Source organism: Ceratotherium simum, chromosome 9 (assembly GCF_057802395.1).
Source record: "Ceratotherium simum simum isolate JZ-2026a chromosome 9, ASM5780239v1, whole genome shotgun sequence".
Classification (NCBI taxonomy): Eukaryota; Metazoa; Chordata; class Mammalia; order Perissodactyla; family Rhinocerotidae; genus Ceratotherium; species Ceratotherium simum.
In genome coordinates this window covers 28,900,155-28,919,000 of record NC_141908.1, presented here as the reverse complement: position 1 = coordinate 28,919,000, position 18,846 = coordinate 28,900,155, and positions in this window count along the sequence as shown.

Sequence of the window (18,846 nt, the reverse complement as noted above, 5' to 3'; positions counted from 1 at the left end):
CAGCCAGCAACTTCCTTTAGATTTTGGGTCCTCTTCAAAATCAACCTGCTTTTCTTTACCTTCTAGATGCCCACATTTTACCCAGATATTCCATTTGTTATCTGTGAGATGTTGGTTTGATAGGAAATTAGTTTTTAATACAGAAAGCAGAACTCCTCCTTACTGTTTCTTAAGGGTCAGCAAATGTCCTCTAGGTTCTCATTTTCTTCTATATTTTGACTATCTTATCTCTTTGCTATTAAAAAAAAAAAATGGGGAGGGAGCGTTTTTTGTTGTTGTGGTTAACTTTTCCTCTGGGAGAGGATCGTTGGCCCAAGTAACCGAATCCATTTTCACTGGAAGGGCAAGTCCTCAGGGCATTCCAGAGTACGTCAGTAGCCTATGTAGGTTCGCTAGATTCGCTAAAAACTGTTTGTCTCTAAATGAGATGGACTAGGCAGGTAGTAAAATTGACGGAAGCTCAGGCGTTGTTCTTTTTGGCATATACAATAAAACTCCACACTAAGAGGAATCGGAAAACTCAATGATCTAAAACGGGTGTTACATTATAGATCACTTGGTATAATTATCAGGCTGATCTTGTGCAATAGTTGAGAGAGCCTTTGAGTGTGGATGAGGTTCAAGTCCACTTACGTCCCAACTGCAGCGTGATGCCACCTGGTGGTGCTTGTCAGCTTCAATTTAAATATTAACAGAGAGGGGCGGAGTCAAGATGGCGGCGTAGGCAGACTCTGAACTCACCTCCTCCCGTGGACACAGCCAATTTACAACTACTCGTGGAAAAATTACCCCTGAGACAGAACTGAAAACTGGATAAGAGGAACTCCTGCAACAACGGACAATCCTAACTGGGGTAGAAGAGGCAGAGACTCCCTTCCGGAGAGGAAAAACGCCACCTTCACAAGCCGCCAGCTTCACGGCCGCCGGGAGCAGCTCACAGGTACGCAGCCTCCCTGGAGGCGCGGGGTCCTGAGCCAGGGAGCGCCCCCGCTGTGGGCATTTTGTGGACCCAGCACAATCGACACCAGTGGCATAATATCTGACTTTGCCTGCTACTAAAGCATTGGGTAGCACCCCCAGAAAACCCGGTTCACAAAGAAACTAAAACTGGCTCTTAAAGGGCCCGCGCACAAACTCACCCGTTCCAGAAAGCATCCTAAAATCACCAGAAAGAAAGGTGCACAGTGCTTCGGTGACAAGAGACTCACCTAATAGGCCCTGAGTGCATCTCGGTGAGGGGTGAGACCTCTCCAGGGACTGGGACATTGGCGGCGGCCATTGTTGTGGCCTGGTGTGAGCGTGCTGACACAGACGCCATTGGAGTTCTCCCTGAGGCCTGCTAGCCCAGGGTCTGCTCCACCCGCTAGAGCACCGATCTAATCCAGCTCAGCCAGGGCAGGCAGCCCACCCTAGAGACTAGCCCCACCCAACAACAAGCCCTCAGGCAACGTGTGGGCCTGCATAGATTGGTGACTGGATTCTCTGCAGCCTGGCAACTGAGCTGACTTGAGCGGGGCAGGGTGTGCACAAGGAGCGGGTGGAGAGTGTCGGGCGGTGGCAGAGTGTGTGGGGCTCCCGCCCTGGAGAGACTGGGTCCACTTGGGGAGGTCGGGGCGCTCACACGGGGCAGGACTGTGTTGACTGTGTGTGTGGACCTGTGGGCGGCAGGGCTTCTCAGCCGCAGAAGACTTGTGCTTCTCAAAGACCCACATAGGAGGTTTGCTCCACCTTCCAAAACCTGAAACAATTGGGTGCTCCTGTGCCTGAGGCCAGCCCCACCCAGCTGCAATCCTCAGAGAGCTGACAAGAGACCTAATAGGCTAGAGGCTTACAGCAATTGTAAGGCCCTGAGCCTAACAACCTGCCACGCTGGGGCCTACTCACTTAAAAGAAATACTGCAATACAAATGTGGTATTAGAACTTGCAGCCAACTGTGCTGGGGCTCCCCACACCTGATAAAGAGACTGAAGGGCCCACAACAACTACAAGCAGCTGAGCATTACAACAGCTGGCCAGGAGCATAACTCGGCCTCCTGGGCGCCTACAGGGAGAGCAAACAGGCCACAGCAGAAGGATACACGTAGCCCACATAGGGGTCACCCTGGAACATTGAGAACTGAGGGAAGCACACTGGAAGCCTCCTAAGCCATCACTTACATAAGGTCACCTATCCAAGAGCAGGAGGGGTAGCCGACCTACCTAATACGTAGACACAAGCACAGGGAAAGAGGCAAAATGAAGAGGCAAAAGAATACATTCCAAGTAAGGGAACAGGACAAAACCCCAGAAAAGGAACTTAGTGAAACAGAAATGAGCAACCTACCCGACAGAGAGTTCAAACTAAGAGTGTTAAGGATGCTCACTGATCTGGGGAGAAGAATAGATGGACTCAGTGAGAATGTCAACAAAGAAATGGAAGATATAAAAAAGAACCAATCAGAAACGAAGAATACAATACTGGAAATGAAAAACTCATTAGAGGGACTCAAAAGCAGAGTAGAGGATACAGAAGAACGGATCTGTGAGCTGGAAGAAAGACTAGAAGAAATTACCCAAGGTGAACAGGTAAAAGAGAAAAGAATTAAAAAGAGTGAGGACAGTCTAAGGGACCTCTGGGACAACATCAAGCGCACTAACATCCGTGTTATAGGTGTCCCGGAAGGAGAAGAGCGAGACAAGGGGGCAGAGAATCTATTTCAAGAAATAATAAATGAAAACTTCCCTAACCTAAGGAAGGAAACAGACATCCAGGTACAGGAGGCACAGAGAGCCCCAAACAAGATAAACCCAAAGAGGCCCACACCAAGACACATCATAATCAAAATGTCCAGAATTAAAGATAAAGAGAGAATCCTAAAAGCCGCAAGAGAATGTCAAGTTACATACAAAGGAAACCCCATAAGGCTATCAGCTGACTTCTCAGCAGAAACCTTACAGGCTAGAAGAGAATGGCATGATATATTTAAAGTGCTAAAAGGAAAAAACTTACAGCCAAGAATACTCTACCCAGCAAGGTTATCGTTCAAAATGGAAGGAGAGATCAAAATGTTCCCGGATAAGCAAAAATTAAAGGAGTTTGTCACCAAGAAACCAGTGTTACAAGAAATGTTAAAGGGACTGATTTAAGGGGAAAAGAGAAGACCACAAATAGGAAAAATTATCTATTTCCACGATTAGAAAGTAATGGATACAAATGCACAAAAAAGAGGTTGGATATGATATCAAAAACATAAAAGGAGGGAGGAGGGTAGTTAAAGAGTACAGCTTTCAGACAGAGGTCAAACTAAAGTGACCATCAATTCTGTATAGAAGAAGTAAGGAACAGAGAAGGACTACTAAAACAGGAAAAAAAAAAAAAAAAAGTTAAAAAATGGCAGTAAGTACATACTTATCAATAGCTACTTTAAATGTCAATGGACTAAATGCTCCAATTAAAAGGCATAGGGTGGCTGACTGGATAAAAAAACAAGACCCATATATATGCTGCATACAAGAGACACACTTCAGACCTAAAGACACTCACAAACTGAAAGTGAAGGGATGGAAAAAGATACTCCACTGAAATGGCAATGAAGAGAAAGCTGGGGTAGCAGTACTCATATCAGACAAAATAGACTTTAAAACAAAAACTGTAAAACGAGACAAAGAAGGGCATTACATAATGATCAAGGGAACAATCCAACAAGAGGATATAACACTTGTAAATATCTATGCACCGAATGTAGGTGCACCTAAATATATAAAGCAATTATTAACAGACATAAAAACAGAAATAGACAGTAACACAATAATAGTAGGGGACTTTAACACTCCACTTACACCAACGGATAGATCATCCAAACAGAAGATCAATAAGGAAACATTGGCCTTAAACGACACACTAGAACAGATGGACCTAGTAGATATATACAGAGCATTCCATCCAAAAACCGAAGAATACACGTTCTTTTCAAATGCACATGGAACGTTCTCCAGGATTGATCACATATTAGGCCACAAAACAAGTCTACATAAATTTAAGAAGATTGAAATAATACCAAGCATCTTTTCTGACCACAAAGGTATGAAACTAGAAATCAACTATAGGAAGAAAATCAGAAAAGCCACAAATACATGGAGATTAAACAAAATGCTACTGAACAACGACTGGGTTAATGAAGAAATCAAAGAAGAAATCAAAAAATACCTGGAGACAAATGAAAATGAAAATACGACATGCCAGAATTTATGGGATACAGCAAAAGCGGTTCTAAGAGGGAAGTTTATAGCAATACAGGCCTATCTCAACAAACAAGAAAAATCTCAAATAAACAATCTAACAATGCACCTAAAGGAACTGGAAAAAGAAGAACAAACAAAGCCCAAAATCAGTAGAAGAAGGGAAATAATAAAAATCAGAGCAGAAATAAATGAAATAGAGACCAAAAAAACAATAGAAAAAATTAATAAAACCAAGAGCTGGTTCTTTGAAAAGATCAACAAAATAGACAAACCTTTAGCTAGACTCACCAAGAAAAAAAGAGAGAAGGCACAAATAAGTAAAATCAGAAATGAAAGAGGAGTGGTTACAACAGACACCTCAGAAATACAAAAGATTATAAGAGAATACTATGAAAAACTATATGCCAACCAATTCGACAATCTGGAAGAAATGGATAAATTCTTAGAATCATACAACCTTCCAAAACTGGATCAAGAAGAAGTAGAGAATTTGAATAGACCAATCACCAGTAAGGAGATCGAAACAGTAATCAAAAACCTCCCCAAAAATAAAAGTCCAGGACCAGACGGCTTCCCTGGTGAATTCTACCAAACATTCAAAGAAGACTTAATACCTATCCTTCTCAAACTCTTCCAAAAATTGAGGAGGGGGAAGCTCCTAACTCATTCTACGAAGCTGACATTACCCTGATACCAAAACCAGACAAGGACAACACAAAAAAGAAAATTACAGGCCAATATCACTGATGAACATCGATGCGAAAATCCTCAACAAAATACTAGCAAATCGCATACAACAATACGTTAAAAGATTATACACCATGATCAAGTGGGATTTATTCCAGGTATGCAGGGATGGTTTAACATTACGCAAATCAATCAACGTAATACACCACATTAATAAAATGAAGAACAAAAATCACATGATCATCTCAATAGATGCAGAGAAAGCATTTGACAAGATCCAGCATCCATTTATGATAAAAACTCTGAATAAAATGGGTATAGAAGGAAAGTACCTCAACATAATAAAGACCATATATGAGAAACCCACAGCTAATATCATCCTCAATGGTGAAAAACTGAAAGCTATCCCTCTAAGAACAGGAACCAGACAAGGATGCCCACTGTCACCACTCCTATTTAACATAGTATTGGAAGTCCTAGCCAGAGCAATCAGGCAAGAGAAAGAAATAAAAGGGATCCAAATTGGAAAGGAAGAAGTGAAACTGTCACTATTTGCAGATGACATGATTTTATATATAGAAAACCCTAAAGAATCCACCAGAAAACTTTTAGAAGTAATAAACGAATATGGGAAAGTTGCAGGATACAAAATCAACATACAAAAATCAGTTGCATTTCTGTACACTAACAACGAAGTAGCAGAAAGAGAAATTAAGAATACCATCCCATTTACAATTGCAACAAAAAGAATAAAATACCTAGGAATAAACTTAACCAAAGAGGTGAAAGATCTGTACACGAAAACTATAAAACATTGCTGAAAGAAATTGAAGAAGACACAAAGAAATGGAAAGATATTCCGTGCTCTTGGATTGGAAGAATTAACATAGTTAAGATGTCCATACTTCCTAAAGCCATCTATAGATTCAATGCAATCCCTATCAAAGTTCCAACAACATTTTTCACAGAAATAGAACAAAGAATCCTAAAATTTATATGGAACAACAAAAGACCCGAATAGCTAAAGGAATCCTGAGAAAAAGAACAAAGCTGGAGGTATCACACTCCCTGATTTCAAAATATACTACAAAGCTATAGTAACCAAAACAGCATGGTACTGGCACAAAAACAGACACACAGATCAATGGAATAGAATCGAAAGCCCAGAAATAAACCCACACATCTATGGACAGCTAATCTTTGACAAAGGAGCCAAGAACATACAATGGGGAAAAGAAAGTCTCTTCAACAAATGGTGTTGGGAAAACTGGATAGCCATATGCAAAAAAATGAAAGTAGACCCTTACCTTACACCATACACAAAAATTAACTCCAAATGGATTAAAGACTTGAATGTAAGACCTGAAACTGTGAAAGTTCTAGAAGAAAACATAGGCAGTACGCTCTTCGACATCAGTCTTAGCAACATCTTTTCAAACACCACATCTGACCGGGCAAGAGAAACAATAGAAAAAATAAACAAATGGGACTACATCAAACTAAAACCTTCTGCACAGCAAAGGCAACTTTCAACAAAACGAAAAGACAACCTAACAATTGGGAGAAGATATCTGCAAACCATCCATCTGATAAGGGCTTAACCTCCAAAATATATACAGACCTCATGCACCTCAACAACAAACCAACTACCAACCCAATTAAAAAATGGGCAAAAGACCTGAACAGACATTTCTCCAAAGAAGATATACAGATGGCCAACAGACACATGAAAAGATGTTCAAAATCACTAACTATCAGGAAATGCAAATCAAAACTACAATGAGATATCACCTCACGCCCGTCAGAATGGCTATAATTAACAAGACAGGAAACAACATGTGTTGGAGAGGTTGTGGAGAGAAGGGAACTCTCATACACTGCTGGTGGGAGTGCAAACTGGTGCAGCCACTATGGAAAACAGTATGGAGATTCCTCAAAAAATCAACGATAGAACTACCATATGATCCAGCTATTCCACTGTTGGGTATTTATCCAAAGAACTTGAAAACACCAATTTGTAAAGGTACATGCACCCCTGTGTTCATTGCAGCCTTATTCACAATAGCCAAGACTTGGAAGCAACCTAAGTGCCCATCAAGGGACGAATGGATAAAAAAGCTGTGGTATATATACACAATGGAATACTACTCAGCCTTAAGAAACGATGAAATCCAGCCATTTGTGACAACATGGATGGACATTGAGGGCATGATGCAAAGTGAAATAAGTCAGAGGGAGAAGGTCAAATACCGTATGATTTCCTTCATTAAGTAGTAGATAATAACAACAATAAACAAACACATAGGGACAGAGATTGGATTGGTGGTTACCAGAGGGGAAGGGGGGAGGGAGGAGGGTGAAAGGGATAATTGGGTACATGTGTGTGGTGATGGGTTGTAATTAGTATTTTGGTGGTGAACATGATGTAATCTATGCAGAAATAGAAGTACAATGATGTACACCTGAAATTTTTACAATGTTATAAACCAATGTTACTGCAATAAACCAAAAATTAAAAAAAAATAAAATAAAATAAAAAAAATAAAAATGATTTCCACCAAAAAAAAAAAATAAATAAATAAATATTAACAGAGGAGACTTTGGGTCTGTGGCTTATTGGAGCTTATAGAACAATGTCAGTGATTCCAGGAATCTTCCAGTTAATTGCCTACATTTCTAGGCCTAAGCAGGAGAGATTTGGGGAGGAAAACCCTAGAGCCACAGAGTCCACCTCTTCTCCCATCTGTTCCTAAGGTCGGATTGCAAGTTCTTTCCCTCCCTGCATTGGTCATCCCTTCCAACTACCCATTTACTTCCCTTCCCGCAGGTTAAAAACTTTAGCTTCCCCGTGTTGAGACCCGGAACTGGGCTGAGAACAGAGGTTATCACCAATATTCTTACATGAAAAAAATTTATTATAACAAGATTAATTATTTTGAAATTTTATTTTATATTCTCAAATCCAAACTCCAAAATTGCATAATAAATGTATTAGAAATGATATAATTGCAATGCCTCCTTAGACAGAGATTCCTTTTTAAAAAATATAAACAAAATTGACTCGTCTAAAATTTACTTTTCCATTACAAATATTGAATCATTAAGTTGTACACCTGAAACTAATATAATGTTATATGTGTATATCTCAATAAAAAACAATAAAGTTTACTTTTTCAGAATGGCTGAGCATTTTCCTTTCTATGAAGTCTCCAGATATAAAATCAGTTAGCTCTAGATCTTACATATAAGCTTCCACTTACTCCCGAGAAATTTATTTACTATATGGTTGTAAATAAATTTGGGGCTCATTCAGGAAAAAATAACCCCAAAAACACAAAGCCTCAACTTCACAACTGGACCTCTATTGGGTAGCTACTCACAACACATCTTCTCTTAACATGCTTGCCTTTCCTCCTAGCCACTTACTTGCCTCCTAGCAAGATTTGCTGTATTTATTTATTTATTTATTTATTTTGTGAGGAGGATCAGCCCTGAGCTAACATCCGTGCTGATCCTCCTCTTTTTGCAGAGGAAGACCAGCTCTGAGCTAACATCTATTGCCAATATTCCTCCTTTGTTTTTTTCCCCCAAAGCCCCAGTAGATAGTTGTATGTCGTAGTTGCACATCCTTCTAGTTGCTGTATGGGGGACACGGCCTCAGCATGGCCGGAGAAGCAGTGCATCAGTGCGCGCCCAGGATCCAAACCCGGGCTGCCAGTAGTGGAGCGCATGCACTTAACCGCTAAGCCGCAGGGCAGGCCCAAGATTTGCTGTATTTAAATACCAGCTCTGAGACATACTGCAGGTATTAGTGGGGTGATCTTATACAAGTTATTAATTTCTTTGCACCTCATTTTTTTCATTTTCATAATTTTTTTTCACCATGTCCAATGTTCTAAGTAAGGGTGGTTGTGAGGATTAAGTGATTTAACAAGTAAAAGCATTTAGACCATGCCTGACATATAATAAGTACAATATGTGTGTTTCCTATTATTATTACACAAGATAAAATGTAATATATGCTAGTTTTATTGTTATTATTATAAAAATATTATTGCATTATGTATACATATCTTTATGATATCATAACATATATAATTATATGCCAAAGAGGATGCGTCTAACTTCTCTTTCCTTGGAGTCATGACAGTACTTGAATAACACTTCTCTAGGCAAGAGTACAGCAGCACTTAATCATTCATTTGTTCTCTGGCAGAATAGGAGATCATTTGTTTTTCATTAGGCCTAGAAGGGCACCGGACATGTGTCCCTCCAAATGTGAATGTGCACCCTGTCACAAAGTCCATTTGCAGTGTTTGGTAGCAGGTATTGTACTTCTCCACTTATTGACAGAGGGCATCGTATTCGGGTGCCAGAAGTGGTTGTCTAAGGTCACCCAGTTAATTGGGATAAAGGCCCCTCTGTCTTGATGTAAAATACAGTTTGTCAGCCACAATCCCTGCTACTTAGTGACCAAAAAGTCTTTCTGTGGAGAAAACACCACCAGAATTCCAAAATGTATTACCACGGAAATAGTACATCAAAACTGTTCTATTCAACTGCATTTGAGCAACAGAACTGTAATTCTAGGAGCCGTGTATGGCTTTTGGGAGAAAATCCTGCTAAATTGCAAACTTTAGTCAATCCCGATGTTAATATTAATCTCTGGAATCAATAGACAAAATAATTGATGTTTTTCACCAAAATAGATATAAAAACAATAAAGAAATGCATTCAATGCTTACAAAATTTTGCTGTGAAAATCAAAAGGAGTAGAAGGGCATTATGAAATATCTGGATATTTATGTTGTTTGCATTTATTGACCACCTTTCTTTGGGATAATTTGAATAGTGAGGATTTTCAAATTAGGAAAAATTAAGTTTAATATCTTTGGAGAGGGAACTATATCATTCAAATTAATTTTGTACAAAATTCAAGTAAAAATTTAAATCTAAAAATAAAGAGAAAATAATTTTCTATGTAATTATCATGCATATAATTATATATATATTTTAAATTTATCCAGATAAACTCAGCTATATCTACTTAGCACGACATTTAATGAAATCTAGTATAAAGGCCTATTATTATGAGAGAGAGAGAAAGAATTGTCTTGAAATTTATACAGTCTATAAGTAAACCACAATTAGGTAAAAAGATCAAGGGATAGAATATTTATAGTACAATGCCATATATTTCTAGGATGGTAACTTCAGTGTTTATATTAGCATTATTAAACTTGATAAGCATTTTGCTTACTGAGATATTGTAGGGATTAAATCATATTATTTAGAATAATGGTACTATCTAAATTTCAAGAATCTTGACCATATTTGAAAAGAACTCAAAACACATTGTGTATTTCAGATCAATATATGAGTTGTTTCACATCAACTGTTTCAGAAATTCAGCCCGGTAAATCTGTAAGATTAACAGTAAATCTAAGTAAATACAGTAATGTAGATAATACTTTTATTATTCAGTCTCTAGCCAGAGACATTCCCAACATTTCTCAACCTCTTTTGTTGTAAGTATTTCTAACAAATATTAATAAATTATCTTTACAAAATAAGACAAGATTATTTCAGGATTTAAAATCGAGTAACAGTACAAGGTCATCATTATTACTATTAGTTTTATGGATATAGATGCATATTTTATACATATAATATATAATATTTTATTGATAAGAAATATATCATTTCTTTTATATACACATATATATGTATACAGTCATTCGCCACATAATGATGTTTCAGTCAACGACAGACCACATAGATGACAGTGCTCACATAAGATTTGTACCATATAGTCTAGGTGTGTAGTAGGCTATACCATGTAGGTTTGTGAAAGTACACTCTATGTTGTTCGCACAATGATGAAATCACCTGACAACGCATTTCTCAGAATGTATCCCTGCCATTAAGCGACACATGATTGTATATGCATATATTCTTTTGTATATATATATATACACACACACGTGTATATATATTTTAAAAATATGTATATATAAAAAGTATATATTTCCTATTAAGAAATTATATATATAACATGTATATATATATATATATATATTTAAATTTTCTGTAAACATATACAGGGGAGAAATTTAGGCTAAGTTCTTTACCTGAGTAAAGATCCTGATACCCAGGCCTACACAGATCAATTACATCAGAGTCTCTAGTGTAGAAATCAAGTTTCGGTGTTTTTTAAAACTCCTCGTATTTGAGAACCATTACCATTAAACATAATTTAAAATCACCTACAAATGCAAACAAATTCTTAGTATTAGCTTACTTTGTTGTCATTTTCTTTTTAATGGTTTGACTGAAACTTCCAGTTAATTAAGGTTTTATTCTCATGCAAATAATGGTTTGCATTTTAGACCTTTTTCTTTGCTTCTCCAGCCCCCATAACTAATAAAATGTAAATTCCGAGTAGTTGTGAGTTCTTGAATTATGAGTATTATATTTCCCATATAAATAATAGAAACACAACACCTTTGAAGGTTTGATGTAATATCTGATTATCTTTCAATTTTCACGTTAGTTTTGATATTGTTTAATTCATTTATTCCTGTGAAACAAATCCCTCCAAAACTTAGAGGCTTAAACAAAAGTGCTTTACAATGTTTCTTGATTGTGTAGATTGGTTAGGTGATGCTTCGGCTTGTCTCAGCTGGGCTCATGCACACTCAAGCATTCAGATGAAAACTAGAAGATCCACAATCTATTTGCCAATGCAGGTGATGTAGCTGGCCCGAACTCAGGAGAACAGACAAATAGACTCCATCTATTGATGGCAGGAACAGTAACCAGCAACCTTGTGTTGCAAAGAGGTGAAATCGTTTGGGAAATATTACTATAATGATCTACCACAAATATATATCCGCTCAAATACTCAGACACCTAGCTTGCAATACTTTCAAATTTGCCTACACAAAGATCAACCAACTTTGAAAGCAAAACTTCACTCAATCCACCAACAACATGCTAATTCCAATTGGTGCATTAGTGGCACAGTGCTCCTTCTGTTCCTCTTTTCGAATTACAGTTATCTATTTTGTACTCAGAATATGCATGTGGTGGCAATTTCATTTGTGAAAACTTGAGGGACTTATTATTAATCGTTATAACTGAGTACAGATCCTTTCTCAGCATGACTCAAATATCTCTGAGTTCTAAAGCTCTTTATAATAACATTAATTTAATCTGTAAAATGACATTGCTTGCAATAAATTCCATTTACAAATCTGAATAGGCAATGGAGAGAAAGTGGTAGTGTCGTTGCAAATTTTTAATGGAGACTGAAAAACAATGGAGCAATGGAAAACATGAAAATATCTTCTTGCTTCTAAAAGATCCTGCAAAGCTGTGACACTAAGAAAGATGGAGCTTGCTTAGAAGGATTTGCCTATACGCCATTTACTGCCAAAGAGATGGTTATCTGAGTAAAAATCTATTATTGATTACTCAATTTAGTGTTCATATATTCAAATTTTATTCAGGTTGGAGTGATGCTGAAATTTGGGTTTCCCATCTTAGCATGCTACTGCTGTGGTTGACAACAAAAATGTTAAAATACAATCATCTTCAGAGTATAAAATGGCCATTGGAGGGCTAATTTCCATTTTGTGGTTTATGGCTTCTTCTTAATATCTGATAATGCAATTATGCTTCAGCAAAGAATGAATCTTCTCTTCATAAAGTAAGGCATGCCCAGAATATTGATGATTTAAATAAAATAATATCAGGGATTTAAAAAGGGTCTTCATTTGGAGATGGTTTTTGCCATGTAAATATCTATTATTCAAAGCCATAGGTCTTACCTCACGTTCTTCCTAGTAAGAAAAGTGTAAGAGTACGAATTTGGTTTTAAACGGTTTAGTGATAGTATTGTTAAAATTGAACTTATTTTTTTTTTCTTGCTACATTTCACATTGTAACATTTAAACAAAGGAATTATTTTTCAGAAACAAAGAAGTATCTTAAAACTACTCAACACAGTTTGAGTCTTTCCTGAAATTTGATCTACACGTTTCCTGGCAATATATTCTTACCAACCTTCACACTAAACTTCTCTGCTAGATTTATAACTTGATGTGGATATCTGATATGAAACTACTGTAAGTACTTTCCCTTTTAAATTTCAGTTGTCAAGTCACGTTACCTAGTTTATACTGCTCTGAATTATATTCAGTGCTTCCCCATTCTTTGCTAACACAACATCTCATAAAATCACGTACGGTAACATAATATGACAGTTGAATTTAGGAGACCTCTTATTATATTTGAAATCCAACCAATGTTCCAATTTAATGGCAATAGATGATTAGAGAAGAAATGACATCCTCATTTCAGAGATACTTTTACTCCAATGTATTTTTAATGCTCTTTGTCTTTTATTATTTTGACAGGTTTTCAGAAACAGTTTCAGAAGCCCTTGTTTGGGGCCTGATTTTTATGAAGAGAGACAGGGACATATTTAAAAGTTTTAAGAGCACACTGTTATAACATATGATATTATTTGATGAAAAAGATCTTAAACGGGTACTTTGAGTATTTACGTTGTTGATCAAACTTTCTAGTTAAAACGCCTGCAAAATAACTAGTAGACAAATTATTTCCATTCAGTAATCTTTTAGATGTTTTCCTGAATAGCATGCAACTTGGACCAGAACTCAAGCAATAATGATTTTGAAAAAGATCTGATGATGTGGTGTGGCATTTACTGAGAAAGGGTTATGATACATAAGCCTATAATAATATCTTTAATATTTAGAAGGAGAAGACTGAAATCAAATAACAAAAGATGCATAAGCAAGATTGAATGTTGGTTTTTTAAAAAAATAAAATCTTCTTCTTCTTGGACATTTTAAGTGCCTTAGAAGATATGATCCCTAAATAAACCATGCTTTTATGGGAAAATAAACACACCTTGGTACTTTTCATGTAGTAGTATTTTGTATATTGCAAAATGCTATAAAGAAAGTGAATTCACATATACTGCACTATTTGATCTCTACAAACTTTTGCAGCATTTTTTTCTCTCTTTAATTGGTGAAAAAGATGAAGATCTCCAGGATAAACTGACTTATCCATCCCACAGAGTTAAGTGGCAAAGTCAGCTGAGGTCAAGCTGTTGCTTCACCACAGGTGACAGGTAGTGACACGCACTGGTCTGACCTTCTTCTCATGGTGGATTTATTCTGGACTCATGATTAACCAAAAATCCAAGAAGTTTTTGTTTGCTTGTTTGTTTTTGTTTGTTTTAAATATTTATCATTGTATACCACTTGTGCTTATGTTTTGCGTTTCAGTTTCTTAGCCTTCTAACGTAGTAAAAATTTAAGTACTGAAAAGGAGCAGAAGTCATGAACCTCTTAGTGCAATTGGGAGGAGACAGATCCTATAGGGCAAAGGATGCATCAAAAACAATACAGGACTGGGGCCAGCCTGATGGTGTAGCAGTTAAGTTCAGTGTGCTCTGCTTCGGCGGCCTGGGGTTTCCAGGTTCGGATCCTAGGCACAGACTTATACCGCTTGTCAGCCATGCTGTGGCAGTGACTCACATATAAAAAAGAGGAAAATCAGCACAGATGTTAGCTCTGGGCTAATCTTCCTCAAGCAAATAGAGGAAGATTGGCAACAGGTGTTAGCTTAGGGCCAATCTTCCTCACCAAAAAAATAAAACCAGTACAGGACTAAAATATCACCTGCTATTTACCAAACAGCCTCTGAGGAGCCTAAAGCACCTTACATCCCAATATGATTAATCCCAATGAACAGTGAGGAGCTATGCAGGAAACTGCACATGGTCACTGCCCTCGTTACCAATTTCTACTACACTGAAGAGAGACTGTGCCTTCTACTCAGGGATTGTAAATCTGTGACACAGCTGAGGCTGGTGGAACACAAGAGAAGACTGGGGAATGAGGTAGAGAAAGGCAATGAGAAGAGAGACCTGGAAAGCACATCCATAACCTAAAATTACTAAGAGGGAAAAAGAAACCCACTCTCTCCTACCTTTACTAAAGGCTTCCAAGAGCCAGGGTCTGCCACGGCCACGTGTTTGAGATGCCTGTTCCTCTTTCTCCACATCTGTCATGTTTAATGTTTAAATCTATTTAATAATTAAATTGATCATTTTCAAGTTTTGCTCACTTTATCAGAAAATTAACACCTCAACAATGTTTATTGTTTTAGGATAACAGATACCAATTTTAGCAAAGGTTTTATCTTTTTTAGTTTCTCTCTTCCAACTTAATTGCTTAAATAGCAATAAATATAGTAGCTACCTTTTCAGGAACACCTATAAGTGACAGCTACTCTTAAGATGTGCTTTTTACACACTATGTGATTTACCTCTTATTACAAACTTGCAAGAATTATTATATACATATGATGGAATATTACTCAGCCTTAAAAAAGAAGGAAATCCTGCCATATGTGACAACACCAATGAACCTGGAGGACATCATGCTAAGTGAAATAAGCCAGTTACAGAAGGACAAATACTGCATGATTCTACTTATGTGAGGTATCTAACATAGCCAAACTCATGGAAGCAAAGAGTAGAAATGCGGTTTTCAGGGGCTGGGAGGAGGGGGAAATGGAGATTTGCTCATCAATAGGTATGGGATTTCAGTTATGCAAGATGAGTAAGTTCTAGAGCTCTGCTGTGCAAAATTATGCCTATAGATAATGGTAAAAAATCTATTAAGAGAAAAGACCTCATGTTAAGTGCTATTACCCAATAAAACATATACTTATTTTAAAGAGGAAGAAGCAGAGACTTAAAGATGTCAAAAAAATGTCCCAGTGTTATATAGATGGTAAATGGTAAGCCAGAACACACTGTATCAGTCAAGGTTCTCAAGACAAATACAGACAGAAACTATAGACGAAGATTATATTATCTATCATCTATTATATATGATACATATCATTATATATATTATATATGATAAATGTGGAGAAAGAGAGAGAGGAAGAGATTTTAAGGCATTGGCTTGTGTGGTTGTGGGGGCTGCCAAGTCCTTAATCCACAGTGGAGGGTGACGCTGGAAATGCAGGTAAGATTTGAATTGCAGTCTTGAGTCCCAAATCTTTAGGTCAGGCGATCAGGCTGGAAACTCAGGAAAAGATGTCTATGTTACAGTTTTGAGGTAGAATTCCTTCTCTGAGAAACCTCAGTTTTTGCTCCTAAGGTCTTTAAATGATTGGATGAGATCCGCCCATAGTATTGCAGGTAATCTCCTTTACTTAAAGTCAAATGTGAATCACATCTACAAAATATCTCACAGCATCATCTAGATAGTTATTGATCAAAAAACTGAGCATCATTTTATTGTCAAATTGACACATAAAATCAACCATCACAATGCCTAAAACCCAAAACCATGTGTTAAATAGTCCCATGGCAATGCCTTCAATATCAGAAGCTTTTGGAGTTCAATATCTTATCTATAGTTATGGCATAGGTTGGTATGGTATAGGTATGGTATAGGTACCTATAATTATGGTAATAATATAGGTTGTTGGCATTCCAATTACCTATTTATTTCAATGTATCTTTTTATTATATAGTAAATATACTTGTGTATATGTGTACACATACAAATTATATATCCATATACCAACTGATTAAAACTCAGACTAATAGCTGGCCAATCAGAATGAATAAAATATTTAAAAAAAATAAATGTTCTTTTTCTAATTCTAACACACTTTAAATCAAACAAATAGTGGTTTGGATAAATTTTATTAGTTAGAAATTTATACTATTTTAGTGATTAATATTACATAAACTGTTTTTATGTCAAATAATTCTGAAAATTAAACATCTCTAACTATATATTTTCTTTCTTTTTTTTTTAACCTATGTGTCACACAAAAGTTTTATTGACTGATATTTGTCCTCCTCAGGTTAATGCATAGAACCACCAATTAAAATTGATATTCATCATGTATAGTATCACATTATCTCAGGCACTGTGCCCTCTTTCAAAACCCTTCAGAGCAGAGATGCACAAAACAGTAGTCTAGTTTGTTAGAGGTATTCACTTCTATTTGGTTATGCACACTTATCTGAATTTTGCTCTTACCAATAACATGCCTTTAACTTTCTGTATTGACTAAAACTTAATTCTAATTATCTCCTAAAATTGATCAATTCGAAATGTATGACAAATAATAAGATCACTACAAGTTGTGTTTGCAACTCAAGGGATAAAATATCCTTTAATATTTTTATACAAACTCTGCCTTTGTAGACTTATCTATAAAATTATATTTCTATGTTTTTCAAATTTCTCAAAAATGTGTTTCCTCCAAAACAATGATTTGCTAAAATTTATGATTTTCAGATCACATTTTCTTTAGCTATTTTATAGATAAATGTCCTTATATAATCTGTAAAGAAGATTTTGGATCAGATTAATGCTTTAGTAATGAAATTTGATGATATTCCAATTATAGTTGATACTCTTCTTAATATATTACAATAGCTACTATAATTCCTGAAAAAAGTGTTAATATTTTTATTAAAACTGAGAGAAAAATCTTAGAAGCTGTCAATAGTCAGAAAGACATTTGCTACCATAAGTGATTTCTATGATAATTACAAAAATAGGGACCTTAAAATATTATGTAAATTTTATTAAGTGACAAAATCACACAGGTTTTGAGAAATTACACCACAGTTGTTCATTAACAGGTCTACATTAATGTAAATCTCTTTAAAGATTTATTTTCTTATTGTTTTGAAGAACAGTAACTTTACTGATGTATTAATGACCTAATTGTGACTAGCCAATCCCATTTTCATTTGAAAGATTGTTCCCTTGATCCATTCAATAAATACTGTATGTGGGAAAAAGGAATTTGGATTGATGGGAAAGAACTATAATCACCATATACAGATTTATGAGTTGAGGGAATAATGTGATTATGCAAAGAAAAATGAAATGATGCTATGGGCCGCTGATGAACAACACAGGGTATTTGTATTTAGTATGTCATGGATGTGGAAGGTAATGGGAAGAATATTTTATGAAATGCTCATTGTCTTCTAAGTGCATAAGAGTCAGAGTACTGGAACTCTGTGTGTTGTGCCTTTAAGGGGAATATTTTCTATTTTCAGTGACAATAAGATGCACTGTTGAAGCAGCTGAATCTTCCTTTGGAGAATCTCCAGATTCATATTTCTAGCCAATTTTAGTCCCCAGCAATACGATTTTTGTAAGATTATATTATTCTATAAATCATTGTCCACAGATTCAGAAGCCAAAAATTAGTCCTATCTGACAATTCTCGGGATAGATAATCATCAAAATAATTTGAGTTGAATATCCTGACATCAAACAAATTATCCAAAATTTAATGGATAAGGTTGGAATTCAAATTTTCTCAATAACATGAGATTTGATCATCATGTAAAAGAAGACATAAATTGAGCATAACGCAATAAAGATAAACTTGAGGATTAAATATATATATATTTAGGGTAAAATACATATATTTAAGATAAAAGAAAAATAAAATTATCTCTGTGTAATTCTGTAGTAGGCCTTATCCCCTCTTTCTCCTGGATTTTATGTCCCTCATCTAAAAGTACCCAACATAGAGGAAATGGCATACTAAGAGTTCTGTAGATATGAAAAATGGGTCCAATTTTACATCCATTAGTTAATCAACAGCAATTACAATTGCAATTAGTGAAGGGACAACTTCCAAAAACTCCAGAGGTTAGGTTCTCTTTGAGTATACTGACAGAAAGTGGGTTGCCTCTTTAAAATTTATTGGACTTCATCAAGTTCGCTGATAGAACCACATTTACCTGACTTAACTGTAAAAACTGGTTACCTGTGGACAAGTCATCCTGAAATGTGGTTTGTGTTTGATTTTGAAAACCAGGGATAATTTATTGGAAA